The sequence below is a fragment of the Scylla paramamosain genome, chromosome 13, assembly GCF_035594125.1.
Source record: "Scylla paramamosain isolate STU-SP2022 chromosome 13, ASM3559412v1, whole genome shotgun sequence".
Lineage (NCBI taxonomy): Eukaryota > Metazoa > Arthropoda > Malacostraca > Decapoda > Portunidae > Scylla > Scylla paramamosain.
In genome coordinates this window covers 7,309,534-7,322,500 of record NC_087163.1, presented here as the reverse complement: position 1 = coordinate 7,322,500, position 12,967 = coordinate 7,309,534, and the positions used below count along the sequence as shown (strand labels likewise).

Genomic DNA, 12,967 nt, shown 5'->3' with positions numbered 1-12,967 from the left:
TCCTCCTCCTCCTCTGACTCTGACTCTTAATCAGTCTCCTCAACCTTCCTCCGCTTAGTGCTTGTTGTCTTAGTTCTCCTTTTCCTCTTCCTGCTCTAATTAACTGTTCCTAAGCCTTTTTTTCTAATCTAAAAAATAATATATAAATGAATTTTTGTTAAAAGTTTTCTTAAATCACCAACTGATATGAATGCCGCAAACACACAACTATTATTTTAGCGGATACTGTATCCTTCAGTGATTCTCTTATCAATAAAACGCCGTTTAAACTAAATTGTCCCACTTTATGAAATTAGATAATTGCGACAAAGAAAATATACTCGTATCATGACGGTGAGAATCCGATTCGCAATATTCAAGAAGACTTCACGTCGAGGCGCTCCGTAACGTGATAACAGATCATACTCCACTCCATTTACCTTTACGGAAAGACCGATGTAAAAGCTTTCATTACACTTATAGTTAAGAACACCTGTAATTATCTGCATACGTCTCAGTCAGTGTTCCTGCTCCAAAACAGTATGTGTGTCACGAGCCAGGGTCACTGGAGCTTTCCTTCATCGCGGGAAGCCGACACCTGCTGATATTGATTAGCAAGGGCAAGTGTCCTCAGCCACACCACACCTTCCCTCCTCTAACAATTGTATTAAAGGGGAGTTTCTATCCTGTATACTCAGGGCGGTAATGATGTGCCTGTTCTCTCCTCTCAAAATGGAGGTAAGCTCGCCAGGTGTTGCGGGGCGTGCGGGGCCGCGCTCCCGGAACCTGTGTCGGGACCCGCCAGCCTCACCGCCACCTTGTGTTCCCGCCGGTGATCGATCTCACTCAACGTCCCTCCCAGACTATGCGTGCTCCCACCCGACAATTATCGCTGGAGATTAGGTAATTACTAAGCTAGATACTGCCTAATTGGTACCTATGCAAATGACATGCCTAATGCAAGCAGCCTCCGTCACTGCTCCAGGTCTCATGATTATGCTTGAATTATCGGCGGTGAGAGACGCAATGAATTTAGAATGAACTCCCGCGCCGCGTCATGCATCGCCGGCGGCCCCCGCGACGCATGTGGCCCGTCTATTGACCCGAACGGCCGTGGCGCCTCAGGAAGGAAAGACCAAAAACGGAAAAAAAAAAAAAAAAATAGTATCCATCTTGTCCAATGGTGAAGGAGTGCCAGAAGGCGCGGCTCAGCGTGCGCGTCTTGGTCCAGGGTCATGAGGGGACCTGAGAAGCTCGAGAGGACTGGACCTTTGGCTGGCAGAGGCCAAGACTTGCTGTGAATACGTGGAACCGTGCGTGACTGGTGGCGGGTCTGACCCAAGGCCGGGATGGCTTCAAAACACCTGCAGTGCTTAAAATACCTCATACGGCCTCCATTTGGACTAATTTGGGTTAATTCAGGTTAAATTAATTTCCTGCTTCACTCACACAAGAAATAGAATTAGTAAGATTTAAGTGGAAAAAAATAGAAAACAGATCATCTTTCTCATATTCTTAACTGTGTCAAAGAAAGAAAGATATTAAAATGAAACAATTCTTTCCTCTAAAAATATACGAGTATATAGCGTGATATTTTCAAACTTAGTCAGACACGCCAACGCTCCCAAATGAATTTCAAATTCTTTCCTGGAAAATGTTAACACAACTTCTCTAATGCTTTCTTCTTGAATATTTTGTGGTAATAAATCAATTATCTCTCATAGCGTCGCTGCTGCTGCTGCTACCGTTGTTACTGCCACCTCTACTATTACTACTACTACTACTACTACTACTACTACTACTACTACTACTACTACTACTACTACTGCTGCTGCTGCTACTGCTACTACTCCTACTACTACTATTACTACTACTGTTACTGCTACTACTACTGATTCTTTCTATTGCGTCTAATAGTCTTCATAATCGCTGCCTCCCGAAAATGCTACCCGACCACAACAATTACCGATGGCTATAGAGAACGAAGACTCGAGTAGATGTGAGAAAGGCAACTTTCTGTATTTGGACATTACATTTTACTTACACATATTTTCTTCTCCCCCAAAAAGAATATATCGTTTATCATGTATTTCATCCGTATATTACACATTACATACTTCGTCACATAATATTCGCTTACAAGGTTATGAATTAACTCGAAACAGACGAAGAACAGGAACTTACATAATATATTTGTCTGAACATAAATTACATAAAATAATGAGTCCTTTGTCATTATAGTCTAATTATTATATTATCCGCTTACTGCCGTGCCCTCTTGTCTTAATTACGGCGTGCAGGTGTGCATACAGGTGTGTGTGTGTGTATGTGTGTGTGTGTGTGTGTGTGTGTGTGTGTGTGTGTGTGTGTGTTGCTATGTGATGTGCGTACTGCATATCATTAAGCAAATTACTTAATGCTGATAGTGAGGAAGAGGAGGAGGAGGAGGAGGAGGAGGAGGAGGAAAAGGAAGAGGCGGAAAAGAGGAGGAGGAGGAGGAGGAGGAGGAGGAGGAGGAGGACGAGGAAGGGGAAGAGGAAAAAGAGGAGAGGAAGAAGGGTGAGGAGAAGGAGAAAGAGAAAGAGGAGGAGGGGAGGAGAGGAAGAAGGGCAAGGAGAAGAAGGAAAGGAGGAAGGGGGAAGAGGAGGAAGTGGTGGAGGAAACAAGGAGGAAAAGGAGAAAAGGGCGAGAGAAGGTGAAGAACGAGTAAGGGAAGGAGAAAGGCAAAGAATATAACGACCACAACATAACCAGACTGAAAGCTGAAAATGTAACAGAAAAGCACATCATCCATCCCACATTGAATGCCACACACAACAAAACCCTTACCAACATCACAGTCCAAAGACCAACATCATATTTAGTAGACTCACGTACGTAGGAAGACGCGGAAGGAGGAAGGGAGGGAGGGAAGTTTGTCCCTAAACTGTCCCTAAACTGCTGAAAGGACTAAGGCGAGAGTTAGGGAGGCACGGAGGGTTAGTCAAGGGTATGGGAACCAAGGCCTCGATGGGAACCGCCTCCTGGTAGATAGGCCTGTATTCTGAAACCTTCTACTCTCTCACCAAGACTGTTTTCAAAGACCATGAAGATTATTAACCGGTTTCTCAAGAGTGTTTCTTCAACTAGAACCTCTTGAAAGAAGTCGAGGCGCTGCTCAGAAGTGTAAGGAAGTTCCGTAGTGTGGGCGTGTCGATGCCTTGTTTTGACCTCCTTCAACTACTCCTTGTCTTCATCCAGTCTTTGATGTGAGACACGCGGCTCTGAGAAGATTGAACATGAATGCGCTTGAGATGTAGACGCGAGTGTAAGAATAGATTTAAAGGAAAGGGATGAGTGTGAAAGGTGAGTGAATGCGGGAAGGATCATGGAGAAAAGAAAGGGTGTTGATTGAGCGACGAAAAGGATGAGTGTGATGGGTGAGTTAGTGGGGGTGGAATCAGAGAGGATGTGATGGAATGAGTGCAGGATGACAGGAGAGTGTAAGGAAGAAAGAGATGAATAAGGGAAGAGGGAGGGAATGTTAAGTAATGGTGAGGAATATGTGTGGGGTGTGTGGGTGCAGTTTCCTCTTAACCCTCTAGTCTTACGTCCTCCTCCTCCTCCTCCTCCTCCTCCTCCTCCTCCTCCTCCTCCTCCTCCTCCTCCTCCTCCTTCGTAAATATTCTTAAAGATGTTTTCCTCACCATTTTTTTTTTTTTCTTTCTTTATATGGACCACCTTTTTTATCCTCCATTTATCCTTCTACCTGTTTTTGCTTGGTATTCCTTAATCTATTTTCTATAACACGTCCTTTTCTTTCTCCCTCGTTTGTTTTCTGATATTCGTGTCCTTTCCATTTCTTTCTCTTTTCCTTGGTTTGCATTATATTTTACTGTAATCTCTTAAATATTCCCTCCTTCGCTATTCTCTCTCTCTCTCTCTCTCTCTCTCTCTCTCTCTCTCTCTCTCTCTCTCTCTCTCTCTCTCTCTCTCTCTCTCTCTCTCTCTCTCTCTCTGTCCGCTATAGGGCCACCTCTTCCGTAAATCAATGGTCCCACAGTTCAGTTACACAGATCAGGGTGTTTTCCAAACTATTAAACCCGCAACGACCGTCTGCAGATCAATAATGTGAGGGAATATATAACTTGAGAGAGAGAGAGAGAGAGAGAGAGAGAGAGAGAGAGAGAGAGAGAGAGAGAGAGAGAGAGAGAGAGAGAGAGAGAGAGACGGGGGGGTGAGGGGCAAGAAATGGTGTCAAGTGGTCAAGAAATGAGAATAGAAACGAACGAAGGAACAGGTGAAACAGTCATTAAAGGGGAAGTGAGGTAAGGAGAGAGGGACGGAGACAGATAGGTAGGAGAGCAGGAAGGGAGAAAAAAAAAAAGGGAGGGAAAGAGGATGACGATATGGAGGTCACTGGGATGTTGTGTACGGAGATGGCCCTTATTTCCTTTGTGTGTGTGTGTGTGTGTGTGTGTGTGTGTGTGTGTGTGTGTGGGTGGGTGGGTGGATGGGTGGGTGTGTATGTGTGTGGCATTCCAATCAGCAATTCACTTAATATATATATTTTTTTATCGTTACAATAACTTTGCACAACAATTAAACAAAGGAAAAAACTAGAAGAAATTATTAAGACAAAGAGCAAACAAGTGACGCCTTTCCATTCCGTAATTAATTTCATATTGTTCAACATTACAGTACAGTTCCGTGATGACAGAACAAAGGGAAATGGGGAGGGAAAGTATAGGGAAAAGACATAACAAACAATTTTCCGCCCACTTGCCGCACATTACAATAGTTCCGAGATATGCGTGGAAGTCAAAATCGTTGAGTGCGTGCGTCTGTCAGCCCTGAAACGGCCGGAATGAGGGAACATGCGACTTATAAGCATGACAAAGGACTGTCGTCAGGATCTGTAAAGTTTTAGTCCCAATTGGGAACACGAAAACGACCCACCAGTACGGCAGAGGAGAAGAGGAAGAGGAGGAGAAAAGAAGAGGAGGAGAAGAAATCAAAAAAAGGAGGAGATGGAGTAGAGTAATAAAAGTTGGAAGAAGGACAGGAAGAAAATAAACAAAGGAAGGAGGAAGTAAAGAAGAATAAAAGATGGAGGAAGAAAAGAAAATGGAAGAGAAATGAGGAGTAGGTGGAGGAGGAAAAAGAGAAAAATGGGAATGATTTAAATTTGATAAAGGTCAAATAAATGTGTGTGAGAGAGAGAGAGAGAGAGAGAGAGAGAGAGAGAGAGAGAGAGAGAGAGAGAGGAGAGAGAGAGAGAGAGAGAGAGAGAGAGAGTAAAAAGCAAGAGTGTAGTAGGAAGGACTAAATGAAGACCGTGGGAAGAGTGAGGAAAGACTTGACTGTTTAAGGGAAAAAAAAAAAACACGGAAGGTGGAGGAGGAGGATGACGTGTAGAAAGGAGAGGAGAGGGAATAGAAGGGAAGAGATAAAGATGAGAAGTGGAAGAGAGGGTGCGGGATGGATGGGTTTCAGCTGAGTAGAAGTATTTTTCGTGTCTGAAGGGAAAAGGAAAGGGAGCGGAAGGGGAGTGAAGGACTGGGAGGGAGAAAGGACGGTTTGGGAGAGGAAATGGAGGTGAGGGGCTTGAGTTCGGAGCTGAAAACGGGAGGGAGGGTTGGCTGGGTAAAAAAAAAAAAAAAAAAAAAACGGAAAAGAGGAAAAGAACATTTGGAGAGGTGAAGGAGGAAAGGGAGAGAAAGAGGAGAGAAACTGCTGGCCTGCAACTCTGGATGGCGAAGGCGGCACGCGTTGCTCTGCATAACAGTGTTGCAAACCTCGTAACTCCGGAAAACAGGTGCTTAAGGGAGGAACATCACGTGGCGGGAGGACGAGGGAGGAGGTACAGAGAAAGAAAAATGAAAGGAAGCTTTCTTCTTTTGGCTTGACCACTGTAAATAAGAGAAAGGAAAATGAAAAGGCAGCTTTCAACTTTGTTAAGTGTTTTTTTTCCTGTAGTAGTAGTAGTAGTAGTAGTAGTAGTATAGTAGTTGTTCTTGTAGTAGTAGCAGTGGCAGTGGCAGCAGCAGCAGCAGCAGCAGCAGCAGCAGCAGCAGCAGTTACTGTTATTTTTATTATTGTTGTTGTTGGTGCTGTTGTAATAACAGCCGTCGTACTCGTAGTCGTAGTAACGGCAATAGAAATTGTATCATCCGCAATAATAGCAGACCCACATGTTTCATATAGACTCCGGTAATGATTTATTGGCTGCGTCGCTCCAGGTAACTGACAGGTGACCTTGAACTGTAAAAGGAGGGTTTTTGCCTCTCCACACACCTCGCTGCCTCAGTGTTTTAAGCTTCGTAAACGAGGCAAAGGATTTCCAGACACCACTTGAATGAGGTGGCTGGCGGGCCCTCATTATCTGTCCTGGCATTCATGATATTCCCTTTGATTTTTGTCCCCTCAGGAAGGATACGGCATTTTCTTTTCATGCCTTTGTGACAGGTCTGAAAACGTGAATGGAGAAGAGGGGTAAATGGAGTAGTGAGAGCTCGAGAGGGAAGACAAGAGGCTTGTAAAGACACTGGTGTATAAAAGGGAGGGATGGAGGGTAAAGGAAAAGGGAGGCCTAGGAAGTGTAGGTCGAGAAAGAACTGGAAGGGGGAAACGACAGGTAAGGGTTAAATCAATTGTTTGGGTTTTGAATGGAAAGAACTGAATAGTGAAAAAACGGTGCATATCAAATTACTGGTCTGCTAGGGTGTGCATTCCTCGCCACCCGCTGAATATAAACAAGGGAAAAAAAATGTATAGAAAAATATATCCCCGTTGTTTTGCACAAGCTGTGGAATATCATTTAATTTACCGTCGTTCTAATACGATTCTCCCTGTTAGTTGTCCCCCTTTCCCTTGCCTGGCCGCCTCACAGTAGTGGCACTAATAGCGACAACAACAGGAACTTGGGAGACAGGCACGACAAAATAGTCTGTTTATTGACCATTTCCTCCCGGGATCTGTATTCATAACATGCAGTTTATTCATGGGTAGATAAGCATTCAGAACACTAGCTCCCCAGAACAGCAGCACCATCAGTCAGCACTTCAGAGGATCGACCTTGCATTGGGAAGACGTGTTGTTGTAGCACGTGATCCAAGACCAAAGTATATGTATAGGAAGGTAGACTGTGGATGTGAGGGGGCCACAAATTAGTTTGGAGAATAGCGTGTTGCTGAGAGGCGAAGTGAGTAGTGAGTTTGAGGAGAATTAATTGTTCACTTGTGATGGGAAATGAATTGTTGGGTGGTGGTGGTGGTGATGTAGGCTTGTGGGGGCGCGATAGTCGACCGTGTGTGTGTGGTGATGAGGTGCAAAGGGATAGTGATGTTGGTGAGTGTGGCGTCGGTACTGCAAAGTGAGTGGTGGGAGACGGTTGGCAGCGTGTTTATAAAGGATGTGGTTTAGGAAGCTCTGGTGATGACAAGGCAGAGAGGGTTTGAGGGGAGCGAGAGATGAAACGCCCTGCCTTATACTGACACAGACTGTACTGTACGAGCCCTGAACTTTAACTACATTCTTTGATATGCAGTTGCAACATTCACTAACTTGTCACGCTGCTGTGGATTGTCACTGGCTGCTAAGGCCAACAGTTCATTACATTGTCACTGGTTGCTAAGGCCAACAATTCAATACTAATGCATGAGCCCACAGCGTGCCTTAGAATATACTGTATTTATTGTATAGTGATACTAGCTAAATTTTGTTCACTTGTTTCTCGGCAGTGCCTCTCATAAATATTCAGTATTAACTATTATTTTTTTTTTTTTACTTACTGCTTTCTTCTTGTCAGTGATAAATAAATTTTCATATTTATTTTTTTATTCCTTACTTTCCGATCCAATGTTTATTGTAAATATTCATCAGGCTATTAATAGATATTGTTTTTAGCCAGTGTTCTCCTGTAAATATTCATCTCTATGATTAAATTTCATTCACTCGCTCATTTCCGGTGGAACAGTTTTGAATTTATTGAGAGACTCTCTTACAGCAAGTGTGTAGGAAATAACAGTTAAAACTATCTTTTACAAGTTTGTTAACTTTACTAGATGCATAAGATTGTGTAATTTAGCTAATGGAAATATGCAATGTTCAAACGCCGAAATAACGAGTCTCTGTAAGACTGGTAAACTCACCAGAGGTCAGTAATTTACATATGAAAAAATGATACACACCGGCGCATTCTAAGCACATGTCATAGTTTTGAATCCTCCAAGCATATATCGAGATGCGTCAGGTGTGACGGCGCAGTGCTTGAGTGGTGAGTGATGGATGAGAAGCCAGAATGATGTGGAAACGATCTATGCAACTATTGCACTTTAAACCACTTCTTATGGCAATATATGTTCGAATAACAATTTTTACCAATTTGTGTGTGTGTGTGTGTGTGTGTGTGTGTGTGTGTGTATAGTGGTAGTCTGGCTTCACAAAGGGAAATATTTAGAGCCAATGTGGAAAAATACAACTAGATGCGTCACTCGTTCATGAGACAGTTTTCGAAACCCTCCTGGGCAGCTTCATAAGGGGATCCTGATCCTTTGAGTCTCAATCCCAAAATTTCTCCTAATCAGGAATAAGAAAATAAACGAAAAATAGAAACCTTGCATCATACTTTTATGTTCGCCAATAACCCCAGTTTTTACACACAATAATACCTGACTGTTATGTTAGAAATTAGATTTACTGACACTAATAAGAAAGTGTGATGACGTGTTTCTTTCTAGTAAAATAATCAGTTTATTACTGTGCCTTTCCGCTAAAAGACTGCCGTCCTTCACCCGAGACAAGCAGTGGGTTGGGTCTGCGTCCAGCTGACCTGAAGGACGCCGCCACCAGCCTCGGAAAATAAGAGTGAGTGCGTCACCTGTGTTTTGTTGAACGGCCACACTATTTTTTTCCTTTCCTTCTCTTCAGTTGCAGTGTTTGGGGTTTCGGTAGTTTGTCTGCGTCCTTGGCAAAAGTGAGCCGGGAGGGAGGAGCGAGTGTTCTCATCAGACTCGCTAGCAGTAGATGGATGCTAAAGAGAAGAAACTGTATCTTGTGATGATGGTGACGATGATGACGATGATGAGGATGACGATGCTGGAGAGAGAGAGAGAGAGAGAGAGAGAGAGAGAGAGAGAGAGAGAGAGAGAGAGAGAGAGAGAGAGAGAGACATTATGTACATATGAGTGCCACATCATTCACAAGTGGGGAAGATTTAGCGAGTTTACTAGAAAATTATTCCGATGTATATCAGTCGCAGCCTGTAGTGCTGGTTAACATAGCACCAGGTGAAAAAAAAAAAGATAGAACAAAAAAAATATATGGACGATGAAATATCACCTGGAAATGTGCTACAAACTCAAACTTGGAAAAAAAATTGCACATACGAAGATGGTGTTGTAGTAGCGATTGTGATAAAGTTATATCATGTTATGTCGTCAGGTTAGCCAAGGACAGATCAGGTAAGGGTAAATGAAGTGGTTAGATTAGGCGTTAAGTAGGTTAGTTTAGGCTTAGTTATATTAGGTAAGGTTACGTTAGATTATGTTAAATTAGGCTAGCTTAGTTTAAGTTAGGTTAACGATTAAGGAGAGCGCCAAGTGACACCTGGAACATTGCTGCCCATACAAAGGATGCCTGCGAGCGCCTGAGCCTTCGTGAGCATAACCTGAGGCACCACGGTAATTCTTTTTCACATGACCTGAGCGTGTACATTAACCAGTATATGTAGGCGGCTTTAGCATGCATACAACTAGCTTGCACGCAGCCACGAGATTATTTCCCGTGTGTGTGTGTGTGTGTGTGTGTGTGTGTGTGTGTGTGTGTGTGTGTGTCATTATCTAAATATCAAATAAAGATAAATAAACAGACACATGCCACCACCTAAACCACCACTATCTGTGCGCCACCACCACCGCCACCACAACACACACCACGAAACACACACCTCTCTGAATGGTGACAAAATTAGAGAGAAATTTAATCGCGTGCTGCATTGTGTGCCCTAATTTGGCGCATTTACCTTGTTTGTTCTTCGTGATTAGAGTGTCGTTCGTCTCTTGTGCTCAGCGTTACATGAATATAAAATTACATACTACTACTGTTTGTTTATACCGCAACGATCCTCCCCAACCCCCCAAACCTTCCCCCTAGACCGCCACCATTACCCCGACCTTTCACACCTTCTCCACCACCACCACTACCGCCACCACAACCATCAGTGCCACCAACAGCACCGCCGCCTCAGCGAAAACAAAACTCCCTTGTGTTTTCCGCATGATTTCTTGCCTAGTCACCCCTTCCCCTCCTTTCTCACCCCGACTCCTGCAGCCTTTCACGGCAAAGAATAAAGGGAAGGAAGGGGAAGGAAGAAAAGTAAGGAGGGAGGTTAAGGGAGGAGGCGGCAGTATGAAATGAGAGAGAAGGGGCGTTGAGTCGTGTCTGGGATGGCAACTGTAAGGTAAGATGCGATCTTGGTTACATGCAAAGGCGCCGTCTGTCTAATTATACGTGCATGTGTGTGTGTGTGTGTGTGTGTGTGTGTGTGTGTGTGTCTGTGTATGTGTGTGTGTGTGTATGTGTATGTGTGTGTGTGTGTGTGTGTGTGTGTGTGTGTGTGTGTGTGTGTCTGTGTGTGTGTGTGTGTGTGTTTGATGAAAGGTGCGGTAACAGCCCGTAACGATGTCAAGGGAAAGAAGAAAGGGAGGAAAAGTTATTAGTGTCGTTTCTGGAAGGAAAAAGTGCCATCTAGTGTCTGAGGATCGAGACTCACCGACACCTAGAGTGAACGAGGCCAGTGACCTGACGCCTCCTCCTCCTACTCCTCCTCCTTCACCTCCTCCTCCTCCTCCTCCTCCTCCTCCTCCTCCTCCTCCTCCTCCTCCTCCCGAAAATTGAGACAAAACAGTGTTTCTCATGAATGTATTTTCAGGTTTAATTCCTTTTATTAACATGAAATAGAAAAGACACAGCGAAATGCTACAGAAATTTTACATTTTACTCATTGAGAGAGAGAGAGAGAGAGAGAGAGAGAGAAAAGACACAGCGAAATGCTACAGAAATTTTACATTTTATTAAGAGAGAGAGAGAGAGAGAGAGAGAGAGAGAGAGAGAGAGAGAGAGAGAGAGGAGAGAGAGAGAGAGAGATGCTATGAGCACATCAATAAAGGGAGAACAAGAACAAGGAAGCTGCGTTTTATAAATATTTATCTTATTCTTGCTCCCTCCTTCTCCATATTTCTCTGCCCTCTCCCTCCCCTCGGCCACGCCCACTCAATGCCTCTTTTCTCACCCTGACGCCAAATGGTGGGCGTGAGCAATGGCCGCCCACCATGCACGGCTTATCCTTGGCACCTTCATCTTCCTCGTTCCCTCCCTCTCTTTCTTTTCTCTTACTCCCATCCTTAATTCTCTCTCTCTCTCTCTCTCTCTCTCTCTCTCTCTCTCTCTCTCTCTCTCTCTCTCTCTCTCTCTCTCTCTCTCTCTCTCTCTCTCTCTCTCGTTATATATATATATATATATATATATATATATATATATATATATATATATATATATATATATATATATATATATATATATATATATATATATATTCTTTTTTCAGTTTAATTAAATTGCTGCATATGTTTTGCTTACCGTGAGATGAGATGAGATGAAAGAGAGAGAGAGAGAGAGAGAGAGAGAGAGAGAGAGAGAGAGAGAGAGAGAGAGAGAGAGAGAGAGAGAGAGAGAGAGAGAGAGAGATGATTATGATGCTTCCATTTTAATTTTTCCCTAACTACTCCAAATTTTCAGTCCCCCTTGTCTCATACCCTCCCCGTGATAGCAAAGAAAACGATACTCTGAAGAAAAATGGTGAAGTTGCTTTCCCTGTGTGTGTGTGTGTGTGTGTGTGTGTGTGTGTGTGTGTGTGTGTGTGTGTATACGTGTTAGTATGTTTCTTTATCTTTTCGTCCGTATTTATTTTCATATGTCCATCTGTTTGTCTATAAGCCCGTTCGTTTATCTGTCTGTTTGACCGTCTGTCTGTCTGCCCGTGCGAGAGTTTATGTTCCATACTACAACAGAGGTCGTATTAATAATGACCCAAGCTGTACATAAAAAAAAAAAATACGTAAATCTTCTCCACATCTGAGAGAGAGAGAGAGAGAGAGAGAGAGAGAGAGAGAGAGAGATACTCCCTAAGGTCATCTCTTGTCAATCTGCAAGTGAATTGTTCATTATGAAACTAAACATCATTTATTAATTCATTATTAATACTTTTAATATGTTATTGATGAAGCTTCTTGTTTCACTGAGAGAGGGAGAGAGGGAGAGGGAGAGGGAGAAGGAGAGGAAGGTGGGAGTGAGTTAGGTAGGTGAGGGAGCGTGCAGGTGAAGGTGTCGCCTGGAAGCTTAATTAAACGCGAGCCTGCACGAGCGGCGAGGTGTGAATGGAGGAGACGAGGAGTGTGGAGGGAGGGACTGGTGATTGGCATGTTTGTATTGTCCTGATATAATGAAAGTAGCTGGAGTGTTTGCTGATCGTTATTATTACTATTATCACTATTCTTACTATTATTGTTTGTATTATAATTATACTGTTTTTCTCGCAGCCAAGTACTTCAATTGTCGACAAATGGAGTTCACTATCCTAAATTCACTTAAGGGCGTCACTGTTTCACTTAGCTTGCTTGATTCTTGATTCCCTCAGTGCCTTGGAGAGTAGAGCATCGTGTACTAGGTGGTGGGCAGAGGGTCAGGGAGGGCAAGGCTCCTGGTGAGTGTTTAATTAAAGCTGCTCTACATCACTTCCGACGCCTCCCTCTCCACTCCGACGCTCACGAGTCCAACCACCTGTCTCCGCCCGCTGCTGTATTAAAGGAAGCCGTGATGTGCATGACTGCAAGCATGTGGCCGGCGCGCGCGCGCCTGTGTGTGTGTGTGTGTGTGTGTGTGTGTGTGTGTGTGTGTGTGTGTGTGTGTGTGTGTGTGTGTGTGTGTGTGTGTGTGTGTGTGTGTTGGT

At 43.7% G+C, this 12,967-nt stretch overlaps 1 long non-coding RNA gene across 3 annotated transcripts in view; it reads left to right on the top strand.

The window, feature by feature from the left end:
* LOC135106153 (uncharacterized) overlaps positions 1–12,967 on the top strand; it is a 90,366-nt gene that overhangs the window by 36,094 nt on the left and 41,305 nt on the right. Inside the window, exon 3 of one of the 3 annotated variants that reach the window (XR_010271137.1) lies at positions 8,739–8,826. The exons of the other annotated variants lie outside the window; for them this stretch is intronic. This is a non-coding gene — a long non-coding RNA (uncharacterized LOC135106153). The remainder of the gene's footprint in view (positions 1–8,738; positions 8,827–12,967) is intronic. 3 annotated transcript variants of the gene reach the window in all.